The sequence below is a fragment of the Notamacropus eugenii genome, chromosome 6, assembly GCF_028372415.1.
Source record: "Notamacropus eugenii isolate mMacEug1 chromosome 6, mMacEug1.pri_v2, whole genome shotgun sequence".
NCBI classification, from domain to species: Eukaryota; Metazoa; Chordata; class Mammalia; order Diprotodontia; family Macropodidae; genus Notamacropus; species Notamacropus eugenii.
In genome coordinates this window covers 255334739-255352903 of record NC_092877.1, presented here as the reverse complement: position 1 = coordinate 255352903, position 18165 = coordinate 255334739, and positions in this window count along the sequence as shown.

The window sequence follows — 18165 nt, the reverse complement described above, 5'->3', positions numbered from 1 at the left end:
AGATTGAAGATAACCATGTGCTGGGGATGGAAGCTCAATTCCAGGTGGACAGTCTCGGGCAGGTAAAGGTGGGAACTTCTAAATCTTAGAGTTCTCATGAGACCCCCCAGGAAACGACTGGGAATCGAGGTGAACCAAGCTATCTCATGTATTTCCACGTCTTCCTGTGAGAAACGTGATGGGAGAGAGCTCTCCCCGCCCTCGAGATTGTCCCGGATCTGGGCACACTATTGTTATCTAACAGCACGGTATTCAGATGCAAACTATGCAGCTGGAGAGTTTAAGTAGGATCAGGAAAGCCTGAAAGTTCTCTTGGGCGGAGGGGCGCGGAGCAGACAGGACAACAAGGCTCCGCTTTTCCTCTCTCCTCTCTCCCCTCCCCCTCTCTCCCCACTTACACTTCTACTTCCAATCTCTTATTGTAAGATCTTTGCCTCCTTGGGAGATTCTTCTCTCCCTCCTAAGGAAGAATTCCCCTGCACTTGTAACTAGACCCTGAAATAAAGCTCAACCCTTGTTCGACTCTGGAACATCCTTTCTCTCTTACGAGCATCTGGTTTGGCCAACCGAAGACCTCTGATAGAGGTAAGGGAAGACTCAGGTAGCCCTCAGGCCTCTAGGCCTGGCAGTTGGCGCCCCGAACAGAGGACTGGGAGCGCAGATATCCTGGGTGCTTTGGGAACACCCGGAAGGGGCTGTGAAAGACGCGAGTCCCGAATCCTAGATTCGGAAGGAGAGAAAGAGTGAGAGTAGCTTCCCACACCCATGGGAAAAAGGCAGGGATGGGGAATCAATTGCCAGTAATAAAGCCAGAGGAACAGGAGGTCTGGGCTGAGATACTTTACAGGGAATGCAGGGAGGCGGGGGTCACTATAGAGTTAAACGACCTCCGAGAATTTTGTAAAAGGATTTGGAAAGTTTCTCCTTGGCTCAAGCAGACAGGAATATCAAGAGAAAGATCGGGAGCGGTCGGAGAACAAATGACCGCTTATGAGCAACAATGCCCCGGGGAGCTGGAGGATTTAGATTTCCTGATATTCGGTGTAATTAAGAGCCTTTTGGAAGGCCCGGAGAGGCCAGGGCGGGATTGGAATGAGAGTGGAAGCGGAGAGAGGGGAGGGGAGAACCCTGGTGAGCAGAAAGTTAAGGAGTGTAGAGTAAAAATAGATTCGGAGCACCATCTAGCTGATAGGAAAGGCGAAGCAGGGGAGCATACGCCGTGTCTTCCCTCTGTGCCTCCTTATAGCATGCTCCATTGGTCAGACACTCCAGGGCCACAGTCCAGTTTGGAAAAGGGAATACGAAAGGCTATAGAGAATGGAGAAGATGTAGGGACATTTCCTGTGCTAGAAATAGCGGACCCCAGTGTCCCCGGTGGGGTTCGGAGGAGCCACATACCTATAGAGTGGAAGAGAGTGGCGACTCTCAAAGAGGCTTGTACCAAGCACGGCCCCAATTCACCCTTTGTCATAGCCATGCTTGAGACTCTCAGTGGTCAGTTCGTTCTGACTCCTAATGACTGGAAGAGCTTAGCTAGAGCCTGCCTTACCCCTGGGCAGAATGTGATTTGGGTATCAGAATTTTCTCAGAGGGTAAAGAGCACTACCAGTGGGCTAGGGGCTCAGGCCCCCCAGGCTTATCAGTGATTTACAGGAACAGGGCAGTTTGAGGCTACAGGAAATCAATTACAGTACTCGGCCACCGATTATGTCTTGATTGCCGGAATGGCTATTGCCGCCTGGAAGGTTATAGCCTCTAAGAAAGAGAGAGAGTTTCCCATGACTAGGATTACGCAGGGAAACAGTGAGCCATTTACTAATTTTGTGGCCAGGCTGCAGGAGGCAGTAGGCTGAGACATGGGAGAGGAGAATCAAGGGACAGAGATAGTGTTGAGGACATTGTTGCAGCAGAATTGTAATCATGACTGCAAAAAGGCAATGCTGGGACTGCCAAAGAATGCATCTGTTGAAGAAATGATACAAAGATGTGACAGGGTAGGAAGTCAGGTCTACTTGGCACAGGTGCAAGGGAAGTACCTGGCCGCAGCCTTAAGTAATGTCTCTTTGGAGAAAAAATGTTTTAATTGCGGAAAACTGGGACACCTTAAGAAAGAGTGTAGGAAAGAAATAAGTACAGGGAGGGGCCAGGACCCTTGTTTTTCATGTGGAAAGCCAGGTCACCTAGCTAGACAATGTGGGAAGTCGGGAAATGGGGTGAGGGGCCCCTCGAGGGCCCCGAAAGTGTACCCTTTGGCAGAGAATCGGGACGGCCCCTTGGAGGGAGAATACAGGAGATTATGGGGCCAGAGGAAGGAATGCAACACCTTTACAGCTTAGAGAAGTGCCAGCTTGCAGCTCATCAGTTTGCCATGATCCCCCTGAGAGACCCCATACAGGAGGAATCCTTGATATTACAGAACCCCTCTCATGCACCCGTAGTTATATATACAGGAGTTTATCCCACCGGCACCACAGCACTTCCATGCTCCAATGTGGTAGCCGAGCCAGCTCATATAGACAATCAGCTTCCCATAGCTATTGCCCTTCCCTTAAAGCACTCAGTTCAAATCCAGTTACTAAAGGAAATAGGACAGAATAGACCTGAGTGTACAATCTGGCTCAATGGAATTCCCATGACTGGCCTCCTTGATACTGGAGCGGATAGGACCAGCCTTAGCGGTCGCTCAGTACCCCGGCACTGGAAGCTTAAAGAAAGCCAGAGACCAGTGTGGGGAATAGGAGGGTGCCAAAATACCTTAGAGACAATGCACCCAGTAAAGTGGGAGGCAGAGGATCGCCAAGGGACCGTATGGCCGTTGGTGATTCCAGGACTTAGTTTTAACATCTGGGGCAGGGACATCATGAGCCGCCTGGGGATGAAGCTATCAATTTTTAGTAAGGGCCATTGCTGTTGCACTGGAGTCCCCACCCTTGAATTGGAAGTCAGACACCCCGATTTGGGTGGAGCAATGGCCCCTGACTCCAGAAAAACTCCAGGCACTACAACTATTGGTTAAGGAGCAATTAGGAAAAGGAAATATAGAGCCATCACAGTCACCCTGGAATGCTCCTGTGTTTGTTATAAAGAAAAAATCCGGGAAATTCAGGTTCCTTACAGATCTAAGGAAGGTAAATCGGTCTCTCATGCCTATGGGAGCCCTGCAACCAGGTCTCCCTTCTCCTAATGCCATCCCGGATGGTTGGTCACTTATAATCATCGACATTCAGGATTGTTTTTTTTCCATTCCTTTAAACAAAGTAGATTGTCCTCGGTTTGCTTTTACAATACCTCACCCCAATAACGAAGGACCTGCAAAGAGGTATCAGTGGAAGGTATTGCCCCAAGGTATGAGTTGCAGCCCCACCATCTACCAGTGGTATGTTAATCAAGCATTAGAAAGCCCCAGACAGCAATACCAATGCAAAATCATCCATTATATGGATGACATCCTTATAGCTGCACCTCAGCTCAAGGATCTGGAGAAGTGTTTCCAAGCAGTAGAAAGGAACCTTCTAGGACTAGGATTAGTTATTGCTCCTGAAAAGATACAGAGAGGACCCAGTTACAAATATTTGGGATATCAGATACAGGGCACCATCATTCGGCCAGAACCCCCAAAATGGGGCATAAAGATCCAAACACTCAATGATGCTCAGAAACTAGTAGGAGCTATCCAATGGATAAGATCAAAGGTGCCTATACCTCTACCTCTCATGCAACCTTTATATTCACTATTGACAGGAGACTCTGCTTTAAATTCCCCACGAACATTGACTCCTGAAGCAGCCAAGGCCATAGAGGCAATAAAAAAACAATTTTTAGAGTCCACCACATTCCGATGGGATCCAGGAAGAGATGTGGAGGTATCTATTATCTCCACCACACCTCCCTATGCCGTCATACACCAAAAAGAGAAGCCCCTAGAATGGGTATATTTAAGTAAAACAGGAAGCAGTTTACTAAATAAGTGGGAATTTCTAGGACGGTTAGCACTAGAGGCAGTAAAAAGGGCTACCCACATGTACCAAAGACAGCCAATTCTTTATGCTACACTCACCACTAAGGATGTAGAAGAGTTAGCTCAGAATCACGTTTCTTGGGCCACTATACTCCAGTGGGCCCAGGTGAAACCAAATTCGACTTTCCTATTCAAAGAGTTATTACAGTGGGCCCCAGCACCAGTGAAAAGGTACTCACCAAACCCAGTAGAAGGGCCTAACATTTTTACAGACGCCACAAAGCATCACAAGGCATCTATTTATAATTCGGCTTCCCAAGAAATATATATAGTTAACACACCCTACACCTCTACGCAACAGAACGAGTTGGAAGCTATAATCCAAGCTCTCCAAATATATAATGACATACCCATTAACATTATTACTGATAGTCAGTATGCATCTTTATTAATTTCATGGATTGAAGACTCTATTGTAGATTATCGGTCCAATATTTTTTCACAGTGTGAGCAGCTATTGACCACCATTAATAACAGAACACACCCTTTTTATGTTTTACATATGCGCTCACATACTAATGGCACAGGACCAATTTTTGAAGGAAATCAAATAGCAGACAATTCACTATACCTTGTAGGGCACACTGTGGAACCACAGGAAAGGGCCCAAAAGGCTCATGATAGGTTCCACCTAGCCACAGAAGCCCTCTGCAAATTATATGGGATAACTCAGGAACAGGCCAGAAAAATTGTTAAGAGCTGTCTCCAATGTATCCCATTCCACCCATCTCTAGACCAGGGTGTCAATCCTCGTGGCTTGGCACCCAATGAAATTTGGCAAATGGATGTCACCCATCTTAAGGGCCAGTGCATACATGTGACAGTTGACACATGGTCCGGATTTCTTATGGTGACTTTACAGCCAGGTGAATCAAGTGCTAAAGTAATTCAACATCTTTGGCACTGTTTTTCTGTTTCAGGTTTACCCTTAGAAATAAAGACAGATAACGGTCCTGCCTATACTTCTCAAACCCTTACACACTTCCTCCGCGATCTAGGGATTCGACATGTTACAGGAATCCCCTACAATCCACAAGACCAGGCCATAGTGGAAAGGGCCAATCTCACCTTAAAGGCGATTCTCGCTAAACAAAAAAGGGGGAGATTAAGAGGTCGCCTAACACAATCAGAGCTTGATACAGCTGTGTATACACACAATTTTTTGCATATCTCAAAAAACTCACATACTATTCCAGCTATGAGACATTTTGTGACTATTCCAAGACAACCCCACAAGGAAAGTAATACCCAGGCTGGAAATAAGGACACATGGGCCATGGTAAAGGATATGACCTCAGGGAAATGGAAAGGTCCGTATAAGATACTAATATGGGGTCCAGGGTATGTTTGTGTCTCCACAGGAAAAGGGAATGCGTAGATTCCCATTAGAAGGATCCGTAGGTGGAAACCGATGTCGGAGACGGCGGAGACGCAGGAGGAGGAGACCCCGGAGAGCCCGGAGACCCCGGAGAAGGATCATGCACCACCTGAGTCTGCTGATGACAGCTTTAACCCTGCTGCCCAGAGAGGAAGCAGCACTCATCCCGACATCGCTGACCACTCCATCTAGGCATCTCTTTCCACCGGCTGAAGGAGGACTTTGATATCACAAACCCAGGACATTGGGGGGGGAAGGGGTGACCAACTTTTCGGGAGATGACCAACTTTTTGCCTGAATACCACAGGCTTGGCCATTCAGGTTTGGCCGTTGAGATCCATTTGCATGACTGAGGGGGTGGTGATGTGTAAGGCGCCAGCATTAGCTGCTTCTCTTAGAATATGCTTTGGAATTAGTGATTGCCCTTTCTCTTGTTGTAACTCAGCCATTTAGCTTCATCTTTGTTTTGTCTGATGCCTCTCTTTGTCAGTTGTGCTAGCTGCAGATTTCTGTGTAAATGAAGTCTTGTTGTGGGGTACTCATATGCTAAAGGCCTTCCTAATCCACTCAGCCTCCAGCCACTGTTTGCTCTAGAGCCATGTGCGCGCCGCGCAAAACAAAAAGGGGGAGATGCTGGGGATGGAAGCTCAATTCCATGTGGACAGTCTCGGGCGGGTAAAGGTGGGAACTTCTAAATCTTAGAGTTCTCACGAGACCCCCCAGGAAACGACTGGGAATCGAGGTGAACCGAGCTATCTCGTGTATTTCCGCCTCTTCCTGTGAGAAACGTGATGGGAGAGAGCTCTCCCCGCCCTCGAGATTGTCCCGGATCTGGGCACACTATTGTTATCTAACAGCATGGTATTCAGATGCAAACTATGCTGCTGGAGAGTTTAAGTAGGATCAGGAAAGCCTGAAAGTTCTCTTGGGCGGAGGGGCGCAGAGCGGACAGGACAACAAGGCTCCGCTTTTCCTCTCTCCTCTCTCCCCTCCCCCTCTCTCCCCACTTACACTTCTACTTCCAATCTCTTATTGTAAGATCTTTGCCTCCTTGGGAGATTCTTCTCTCCCTCCTAAGGAAGAATATCCCTGCCTTATAACTAGACCCTGAAATAAAGCTCAACCCTTGTTTGACTCTGGAACGTCCTTTCTCTCATACGAGCATCTGGTTTGGCCAACCGAAGACCTCTGATAGAGGTAAGGGAAGACTCGGGTAGCCCTCAGGTCTCTAGGCCTGGCAACCATGTCTTTGACTTAAATTGTTTTCCTATGAAAACAGGTCAGCATCAGTATTATTTCAACTGTAATTACTTATATCAGGTTGAACAGTGTAGTTTAGTGTTGTGTTGTGTGAAAAGCGTTGAATTTGGAATGAGTAGACTGTAGACCTGATTTGAGCGCCCCTATCAGTGGCTCTCATTGTCAACCAGTAGGCTCAATTAGCTTTCTGAAATGATATTTGATAAAGTTCCATAGTAAGAAATGTTAGTGCAATATGGTTTCACCCAGTCAGAGTCATATATACCTTTCATGTTAAAAAAAAAAAAAAAAAAAACACCCAAGAAGAAGAAAAAAAAAAAACTCAAAGTACAAAAGTAGTGGAGAATATGTATGATGAAGAGATATTTCACAAGGCTTTTTGACCTTTCATAGAGTTGTTAGAGCATCTAGGTGGTGTGGTAGTTTGAATTCTAAGCCTGGAACAGAAAGACCTGAATTTAAATCCAGACTCAGTCACTTAATAGCTAATTGTGTCACCCTAGGCAAGTCACTTAACCTTGTTTGTCTCAGTTTCCTCATCTTTAAAATGAGCTGGAGAAGGAAGTGGCAAACTACACTATTATCTTTGCTAAAATAATCCCAAAATAGGGTCACCAAATGTCTGACACAACTGAAAATGACTAAACAAATGGGAGTGCTCATGAAGTTATCTTAAGAAATATCTCTTTTCAGGGATATAAGAATCATTGCATTTCCAGATTCCATAGCCAGCATTCTTTCCAACATAAGGGTTCTTCACTTCCCTAAGCTGTCACTGTCCTCAGATAACTGTCTTTCTACATCTGAATTTAGGTATTTCTTTGGCCTTTGACTACTTTGTGCTCTCATAGACGATGCATGTACTTCCAGGGACTGATAGAACCTCTGATCTTATTCTAAAATTCCCATTATCAAAAGGATGGGTGGGAGAGAGAAACTCTATCCTTCTACTTCCTATACCTGCCCACTAAAGATTCCCCAGAGGCATGTCAGATTCAGTAAATCACAAAATATATGTGTGGAATGTGAATGACTTAAAACCCTTAGAAGCCTTTTCAAATTAATTAAGTGTTTTTATTTATTTTTTTTGTTGACTGGGATATCTTTTTAATTTTTTTGTGATCAGTTCTGATAAGGCAGACAAACACCCTTCGATGACATAAACGATAACAGCAATCATAACTTGCTTTGCAATTCGCGCTTTTCACAAGTAGAATGACTGAATTGAATGGTGCTGGGTTCCATCTCACTGAAAACTATTAAGAAGTCAGAGGGGTGGGGCTAGATCTAGCCAAGATGGCTTTAGAGGCAGCAGCACAGCTCTACTCCCTCAGCATTCCCTTCCAAACATTTTTAAAGTAATGCCTCAAATCAGATTTTGGAGTGGCAGAGCCAGAAAAGAGTCAAGTTAAGACATTTTTCCAGCCAAAGAAAACTTGGGAGGTCATCAGGTCTGTCACACCGAGGTTAAGGCCTGTCCAGAATGCATGTGTGCAATGGCAGCAGCAGTGACTGTGGCTTTGGTGATAGCAGCAGCAGTTTGGGGAGCTCTCAGCCCAACAATGGTGAGGGGGCCAACCAGTCAGGAAGAAAATACAGGGAACCTTTGCTGGCACTGAGCTCAAATGATATTGATTGGCAACTCTATTCCCCATACACAGTTCTGGGTTGCAGGTGAAGGGTGGAGATCAGAACTTCTTGTTGGGTACAAGAGATCAGGGCTGTGGTTGCAATTCCAAGGGAGAGAAAAACACTAGCAAGGTGGCTACAGGAAAGCAGTAGATCTGATGAAAGCTTCAGGGCCAAAAGAAATGCTAGTGCTTGTGGCTATAGGGAGGAAGAGACCCTTCTTGCTGTTCTTGTTGGTGGTGTTTGTCCTTCATTCTTGAGGAGTTCCATGACATAAGGAAAAGGAGAAGAGGGGAAAAAAGAGGAGAAGAGAGGAAGAGGAGGGGAGGAAAGAGGAGATAGAAAGAAGGGAGGGGAAAGGGGAATGGAGGGAGAAGACAGGAAGGGAGAGGAGGGGAGAAGTTGCCCAGCTGGAACTGTCCAGCTAGGTCCCCATTAGAACTAGTCACAAGTTATTGTTTGTCCATCATTTTTGAAAAGGACCATGACATCAGGAAGATGATGCCATGACTTGTGTGTAAATTGGATTTAAGTGAGGGAGGACTGTGAAAGTCATGAGCTTCACTTTCTCCTCTTGAGTCATCTGGATCTGGTGGCAAAACATAGATCATGATGACTGGAGATGGTCCCCAGCGACCTTTCCTAGGTAAAGACCAGAGTGTAGACTAAGAGAGAAATGACCACACTACCACCTGGATCACACCACCTTGGAAGAATTGAAAACTTGCAGATCCCTAGAACTAGTTCTGAAAACAAGACCATGAAAAAGCCTTAAGATTGAGACAGGGACTCCCTATACTCCCCTGCCCCACATTGATTAGAGCTTAACATTAATATAAAGTACAAATTCAAGAAATAGGTTGGAAAAATGAGAAAACAACAGCAGAACTTGAGTATAAAATATTACTATGGTAGTACAGTGGACCAAAAAGCTAACTAAGAAGAAAACAACATGAAAACAACTATAAGCAAAGTCTCAAGTAAAAATGCTATTTGGACAGAAACCAACAATAATTCTTAGAAGAATTAAAGAAAAAGATGAGTGGTAGAGAAAAAATTTTGGAAAGAAATTAGTGATACAAGAGAACTAAGGGGAAAAAGTGTTAACAGCTTGATAAAAGAAGCACAAAAATACTGAAGAAAATGACACCTAAAAAAGCAGAAAAGATCAAAAGGAAAAAGAGAAACAAACATCCACTGAAGAAACAAACTTAAGAGGGCAGAGCCAAAATGATGATAAAAAGGCAGGGACTCACCTGAGTTCTCACTGCAGCTCCTCTAAAGACCTTGAAATAATGCCCTAAAACTAATTCTGGAGCAGTAGAAATCACAAAAGGACACGAAGAAATAATTTTTCAGCACAAGATAATTTAGAGGATCAAGCAAGAAAAGTCTGTCTCTCTTTGGTGAGAGTGGAGCACAGATTGGGCCTCAGTAAACTAGGCATAGGTCTTGGGAGCAACTGAATCAGCAGTGGCAGCAGCTGATTCCAGGGTTCTCAGCCTAAAGATGGTAAGCATGCCAAACATTTGATCAGAAGGAGATTACAGGGTCTCTTTGTTGGCACTGGGGACAGGGTACTGTTGCTTTGCCCATACTCATATCTGAGTTGCAGTCCAAGATGGCGGTTCCAGTGCAAGGAAGACCACTAGCACATCAGGGCTTGTGCCTGCAGTGGAAGAAGGACCCTTCTCACAGTTCCAGGGTGAAAAAATTTCTGACCATAAAAAGGTACTATGGTGACAAGGAAGATCAAAACACATATGGAGAAAAATAATCCAAGGCTTACATCCAAAACCTACAAGAAAAGTACAGATTGTTCTCAGGCCATGAAAAAGGTAAAAAAAAAAATTTGAAAATCAATTAAGACAAGTAGAGGAAAAACTGGAAATAAAAATAAGAATGATGCAAGAAAATCATGGAAAATGAGTCAAAACATTTGTAAAGGAGACAGAAAACATTAATGAAGAAAATAACAGCTTTAGAAAATAGAATAAACCAAATGATAAAAGAGGTACAAAAAGCTAATGAGGAGAATGCCTTGAAAAGCAGAACTGGCCAGATAGAGAAAGAGCACAAAAGTTAATGGAAGAAAAAAAATCCTTAAGAAGTAGAACTGGCTAAATGGAAAAGGAGAAACAAAGACTAACTAAAGTTAATAACTGCTTAAAAGTTGGAACTGAGCAAATGGAAAATAATGACTATAAGAAATCAAATAACCGTAAAACGAAACCAAAATAATGAAAAAAATAGAAAACAACCTAAAATACCTCATTAGAAAAGTAATGAACCTGGAAAATAGATCTAGGAGAGATAATTTAACAATTATTGGACTACCTGAAAGCCATGATTAAAAAAAAAAAATAAGAACCTAGACACCATCTTTCAAGAAATTATCAAGGATGACTGTCCTGATATTCTAGAATCAGAAGGTAAAATAGAAATTGAAAGATTCCACTGATCACCTCTTGAAAAAGATCTAAATACAAAATCTCCAAAGGAATATTATAACCAAATTCCAGATCTCCCAGGTCAAGGAGAAATTATTGCAAGCAGCTAGAAACAAACAATTCAAGTATCAAGAAGCCACAGTCAGGACAACATAAGATTTAGCAGCTTCTACATTAAAGGATCAGAGGGCTTAGAATATAATATTTAGTATGGCAAAGGAGCTAGGATTACAACCATGAAACACCTAACCAGCAAAACTGAATATAATACTTCAGAGGAAAAGAATACACATCCAATGAAATAGAAAACTTTCATGCATTCCTGATGAAAGGCTCAGAGATGAATAGAAAATCTGACTTTCAAATACAAGGTGCAAGAGTAACATAAAAAAGTAAACAAGAAAATAAATTATAAAGGACTCAATAAGGTTAAAAGTCTTTAAAGTCCTACATGAGATGATACTAGTAACTCATAAGAACTTTCTCATTATTAGAACAGTTAGAAGTAGTATATACAGACAGAGGGCGCAGCTGTGAGTTCAATATGATGGGATGATAACTGAAAAAACATTAAGGGTGAGAAAGAAGAATGTACTGTGAGAAAGGGAAAGAAGAAGTAGAAAGGAGTAAATTATCTCACATAGAAGAATCAAGAAAGAATTTTTACATTGGTGAGGAAGAAGGGGGAGGTAATAGGGAATGCTTGGGTCTTACTCTCATCGAAATTGTCTCAAAGAGGAAGGGGGTGGTGCTCATAGAAGACAAATGCTGGAGGGAATGAAAGAAAATTGAGGCACTAATGCACTATTGGTGGATTAGTAAAGTGATTAAACCATCATGTAGGGCAATTTGATACTGTGCCAAAATATCTATAACAGCTCTTTTCTGGTGGCAAAAAATTGGAAGTTGAAGGGATGTGCATCAATTTGAGAATGGCCGAACAATTTGTGTTGTATGATTGTGATAGGCTACTATTGTCTATACAAAATTATGATCTAGATGCTCTCAGAAAAATCTGGACTCACAGGAACTGATGAAAAATGATGAAAAAACATAGAATGATTAGAACATTGCACATAGTAACACCATTATGGTAAGATGATCAACGGCAGATGATTTAGCTATTCTTGACAATAGAATGATCCAAGATAACTCTGAAGGACTTATAATGAATAAACGCTACCCATCCCCAAAGAAAGAACTGATGGAGTTTGAATACAAATTAAAGTAAATTTTTTTCTTCAGTTTTGCTTCTGTTTATTTTCTTTTAGAACTTGACTGATATGGAAATATGTTTTACATGATTATACATTGCTTGGCTTTTCAATGGGGTGGAACTGCGTAATGAAGGAGAATTTGGAATTCAATTTTATTTTATTTTATTTTATTTTTTTATTAATTTTTAACATTTATTTTCACACAATTTTGGGTTACAAATTTTCTCCCCTTTCATCCCCTCCCTCCCCAAACCCAAGCATTCTAATTGCCCCTGTGACCAATCTGCACTCTCTTCTATCCTCCCTCTCTGCCCTTGTCTCCATCTTCTCTTTTGTCCTGTAGGGCCAGATAGCTTTCTTTACCCCTTAACCTGTATTTCTTATTTCCTAGTGGTAAGAACATTACAGTTGATCCTAACTTTGAGTTCCAACTTCTTTAGCTCCCTGCCTCTCAACCCCTTCCCTTTGGAAGACAAGCAATTCAATATGGGCCAAATCTGTGTAGTTTTGCAAAAGATTTCCATACTAGTTGTGTTGTATAGGACTAACTATATTTCCCTCCATCCTATCCTGTCCCCCATTACTTCTATTTTCTTATGGTCCTTTCCCTCCCCATGAGTGTCGACCTCGGATTGCATTCTCCTCCCCATGCCGTCCCCTCTATCCTCCCCCCACCCTACTTGTGCACCTGTCCCCCACTCTCCTGTATTATGAGATAGGTTTTCCTATCAAAATGAGTGTGCATTATATTCTTTCCTTTAATGGAATGTGATGAGAGTAGACCTCATGTTTTTCGCTTGCCTCCCCTCTTTATCCCACCACTAATAAGTCTTTTGCTTGCCTCTTTTATGAGAGATAATTTGCCCCATATAACTTCTCCCTTTCTCCTCCCAATATTTCTCTCTCACTGCTTGATTTCATTTGTTTTTTAGTATATGATCCCATCCTCTTCAATTCACTCTGTGCACTCTGTCTCTATGTATGTGTACGTGTGTGCATGTGTGTGTGTGTGTACTCCCACCCAGTGCTCAGATACTGAAATGTTTCAAGAGTTATAAATATTGTCTTTCCATGTAGGAATGTAAACAGTTCAACTTTAGTAAGTCCCTTATGATTTCTCTCCGCTGTTTGCCTTCCTATGGTTCTCTTCATTCTTGTGTTAGAAAGTCAAATTTTCTTTCCAGCTCTGGTCTTTTCATCAGGAAAATTTGAAAGTCTTCTATTTCACTGAAGGACCATTTTTTCTCCTAAAGTATTATACTCAGTTTTGCTGGGTAGGTGATTCTTGGATTCAGTCCTAGTTCCTTTGACCTCCGGAATATCCTATTCCATTCCCTTCTATCCCTCAATGTAGAAGGTGCCAGATCCTGTACTATCCTGATTGTATTTCCACAATACTTGAATTGTTTCTTTCTAGCTGCTTGCAATATCTTCTCCTTCACCTGGGAACTCTGGAATTTGGCCACAATGCTCCTAGGAGTTTCTCTTTTTGGATCTCTTTCATGCGCTGTTCTGCGGATTCCTTGAATATTTATTTTGCCTTCTGGTTCTAGAATCTCAGGGCAGTTTTCCTTGATAATTTCGTGGAGGATGATGTCTAGGCTCTTCTTTTGATCATGGTTTTCAGGTAGACCCAGAATTTTTACATTGTCTCTCCTGATTCTATTTTCCAGGTCAGTTGCTTTTCCAATAAGATATTTCACATTATCTTCCATTTTTCAAATCTGCCAGGTATGTTCTGAGATATCTGTCTTTCTCGAAAAGTCCAAAGCTTCCATCTGTACCATTCCATTTTTGAAAGATCTGTTTTCTTCAGTGAGCTTTTGAATCTCCTTTTCCATTTGGTTAATTCTGCTTTTGAAAGCATTCTTCTCCTCATTGGCCCCTTGCACCTCCCTTGCCACCTGAGTTAGGCTAGTTCTCAAGGTGCCAATTTCTTTAAGATTTTTTTGGTTCTCCTTTAGCAGGGAGCTGATCTGCTTTTCATGCTTCTCCCTCATCCCTCTCATTTCCCTTTCCAGTCTTTCCTCCACCTCTCTAACTTGATTTTCAAAATTCCTCTTGAGCTCTTCCATGGCCCGAGCCCATTGGGTGGGCTGGGACACAGAATCCTCGATTTCTGTGTCTTTGCCTGATGGCAAGCATTGTTCCTCCCCATCAGAAAGGAAGGGAGGAAGTGTCTTTTCTCCAGTAAAGTACCCTTCAATAGTTTTATTTCTTTTCCCTTTTCTTGGCATTTTCTCCAACCAGTGGCCTGACCTCTGAATGTTCTCCTCACACCCACCTCGCCTCCTGGTCCTCCCAGCCAGCGTTTGGGGACTGAGATTCAAATGCTGCTTCCTGCCTTAGGATTTTTGGCGGGGGCAGGGCTGCTATTCAGTGTGAGAATTAAGTTCAGGTGGTCAGGGGCAGGGCCGCCTCTCAGGCATAGTTCCCTCTGGGGGTTTATGCACAAACCTTCCACAATGGATCCAGGCTCTTGCCCGTTTGGGGAGCCCCCGTCCGCAGCCGCCTCTCAGTCCCCACCTCCCGGGGGGCCCGAGCCCTGGGGGCACCCCACTCCCCTCTCAACCCACCAAAGAGACTCTCTCACCCACCCCCGTCAGTCACCTGTTGGTTGGGGGGCTTGTGCTGCCGCTGAAGATCCCGCCTCCGGAGCCCTCTGAGATCTGTGCCTCTTGGAGCCTTGGCCACTGCCGCCGCTGCCGCCGCCGCAGGTCCGGGCTGGGCTCCGCGTCTGCAGCGCGACGGACCTTTTGCGAGAGGTTTGCAGGTCCCTCTGTGGGTGGGGGGACCCACGTGGCCTCTGGAGATCCCGTCCCCGTAGCCCTCTCGGATCTCCTCCCCTCAGTGTCGAGGCCGTGGCAGGGCCGCACTCCGCTCCCCGTCCCGGCGCTCAGTCCACTGCGCGAAGGACCCCCCGCAAGAGGTCCGCAGGTCTCTCTGGAGGAGGAATCTCCCTCGCTCCAATACTCCGTGGTCTCTGGGTGCAGAATTCGCCCTGGCTTGGTCCCCTCTAGCCGTTCTGTGATTTGTGTGTTCGGAGCTATGTGTATGTGCGTCTTTCTATTTCGCCATCTTGGCTCCGCCCCGGAAATCAATTTTAAAAACAAATGTTGGAAATTGTTTTTACATATAATTAGGAAAAATAAATACTAAATTAAAAAATAACAAACTTAAAAATAAGCATTGGCCAAATGGAAATAGACACAAAAGCTCACTGAACAATATAGTGTCTTAAAAATTATAATTGGATAAACAGAAGTTAAAAATTCCACAACTCATCAAGAAACAATAAAACCAAGTATAAAGAAAGAAAAAAAAAGAAGGAAATGTGAATTATGTCATCAAAGAAAAAATAACTTACCTGGAAAATAGTTTGAGGAGACAAACTTTAAGAATAATTGGACTACCATAATTCTATGATAGAAAAAGAACCAACAAATCACATTTAAAGGAATTATAAAAGAAAACCACCCTAATATCCTAGATCCGGAGACTAAAACACAGACTGAAAGAATTTACCAATCACCTCCTGAAAAAGATACCAAAATGAAAACTTCTAAGAATATTATAGCTATCTTTGAGAGTTCCCAGGTCAATGAGAACATATTTCAAGTAGACAGAAGGAAGCAATGAAATATCATGGAGCCATAGTCAAGATTGCACAAGATATTGCTTCCACCTTAAAGGAGGGCAGGGTTTGGAATATCATATTCCAGAAAATACAGGATCTAGGAATATAACCAAGAATGAACTACTCAGAAAAACTGAGTATAGTCTTCTAGGAGAAAAAAAAATATTTAATGAAATAGAGAACTTTTAAGTATTCCTGATGAAAATACTGCAACTAAATAGAAAATTTGACACTCAAAGAGAAAACTCAAGAGAAGCATAGAAAGGTAAAACCAGAAAGAGAAACCTTAAGGGAGTCAATAAGGTTACCTTGTTCTCATTCCTATATGGGAAGTTGTTATATGTAACTCCCAAAATTTTATCATTATTTAGGCAATTAAAAAGAGTTTACATAGAAAAGAGGGCATGGGTGTGACTTGAATATGTTGCAATGATCTCAAAAAATATTAAAGGATGAGAAAGAGGGATGGGCTAGAAGAAGGGGAGAGAGGAAAGGCAGAAGACAGGAAATTTTCTCACATATAAGAGATTGGCAATGAAGAGTTTTTATAGTGGAGAGGAAAATGTGTAGGTGGCAAGCAATGCTTAAACCTCATTCTTATCAGAATTGATTTGAAGAGGGAAGACTGTATCTACCTACTTAGTTTTATATAGACATCTGTCTTACCAAATAAGGAAATAGGAGAGAAAGGGGATAAGAGAAAGGGGATAGGGATGATGGAAGGGACAGTGGCATAATAGAGGCAGTAGTTAGAAACAAAACAGACTTTTGAGGAGGAACAGAATAAAAAGAGAAAAATAAAAATAGAATAAAAAAGGATGGAAGAAAGTACACAGTAATCATAATTGTGAATGTGAATGGCATATGCTCATACACAAAATGGAAGCAAATAGGAGAATGGATTAGAAACCGATATTCAACAATATGTTCTTTATAAGAAACACAGTTGAAACAGTAAAACACAGAGGGTTAAAATAAAGATCTAGAACAGAATCTGTTATTCTTTAACTGAAGTAAAAAAGTCAAGGGTAGTGATAATGATCTGTATTTTGCTAAAAGTTAACATAGACAATGAAGTCATTTCAAAAATTTTATAACAAGTTTCTCTGATAAAGGTCACAGTTCTCAAATATATAGAGCACTGAGTGTAATTATATATATATATATATATATATATATATATATATATATATATATATGATTAGATTCATGCATGCATACATATTTATTTATATAAGTGCCATTGCTTATTTGATAACTGGTCAAAAGATATTAACAGATAGTTTTCAGAAGAAATGAAAGCTATAGTCATATGAAAAGTGCTCTAAATAAGTATTGATCATAGAAATGCACATTAAAACAACTCTGAGATGCCACCTCACACCTGTCAGAAATAATAAATGTTAGATGGGTAAGGGAAAATGGGTATTCTAGTGAACTGTTGGTGGAGTAACAAACTAGTCCAGATGCTCTGGAATATAGGTCTATAAAGGTCTATAAAACTATGATTACCCTTTGATCTACCAATGACACTACTATTTTTGTATCCCAAAAAAATCTAAGAAAAATAACGTCTATAAGTACAAAAACATTTATATCAGCCCTTGTAAGGGATTAGAAGTCAATGGGATGCTCATCCACTGGGGAATGGCTGAACAAGTTATGGTAAATGATTGTGATGAAGTTCTATTGTATAAGAAATAATGAGGGGAATGGCTTCATAAAAAAAAAAAAAAAAACCATGGGAAGACCTATATGAAGTGATGTTAAGTGAAGTGAGACGAACCAGGAAATCACTGTGCACAGTAATAACGATGTTATGGTGGTGTAATGATGATCAATTGTGAAAGACAGATACTCTGATCCACAAATTGATCCAAAACAGTTTTAAAAAAAAAGGCTATCTACCTCCAGAGAGAAATCTGATGACCTCTGAGTGCAAATCAAAGGGTAACTTTCTCACTCTTATTTTTCCTGCAATATGGTTAACATAAAAGTATATGTTGCATGATTTCACATGGATATCATATTGCTTGGCCTCTCTATGGGTGGGAAAGGAATGGAAGAGAGGTTGGAACTCAAAATTTTAAAAGAATGCTACAATTAATAAATTGTTTTTTAAAAGTTAGGGGAAAAGAAATAATCTGGAATACACCTTCTCTAATATTGCCCCCAAAATTCTAGGTTAAGGTCACTAATAAACCTAACAAAACTGAAATTGTGGATTCCATGCTATTGCTACAAAAGGAATTTCTAAGTGCTAGAAAAAAACTTTCCTTTTTTGTTCCATTTATCTAACTAGCTAGGGAAATAGCCTTATTTTTTTATTCCTGTGAAAATAGGAATTTACAAGCAATAAAATAATGAGGTTCAATATTTTATAATGTAGTCTATATCAGAATGGACCTTATGTTTCAGTGTGAATGTAATAGCCAGATTTTTAAAAGAATCATCTTTCAAGGATGACTCATATGGTAGTAAAAGACAAGGACCAAAAGTGAATTGTGAAAGGTCATAGATGTTACTTTATACATATGTAGAAATATGAGAAAACAAGTTAAAGACAAAATAGTACA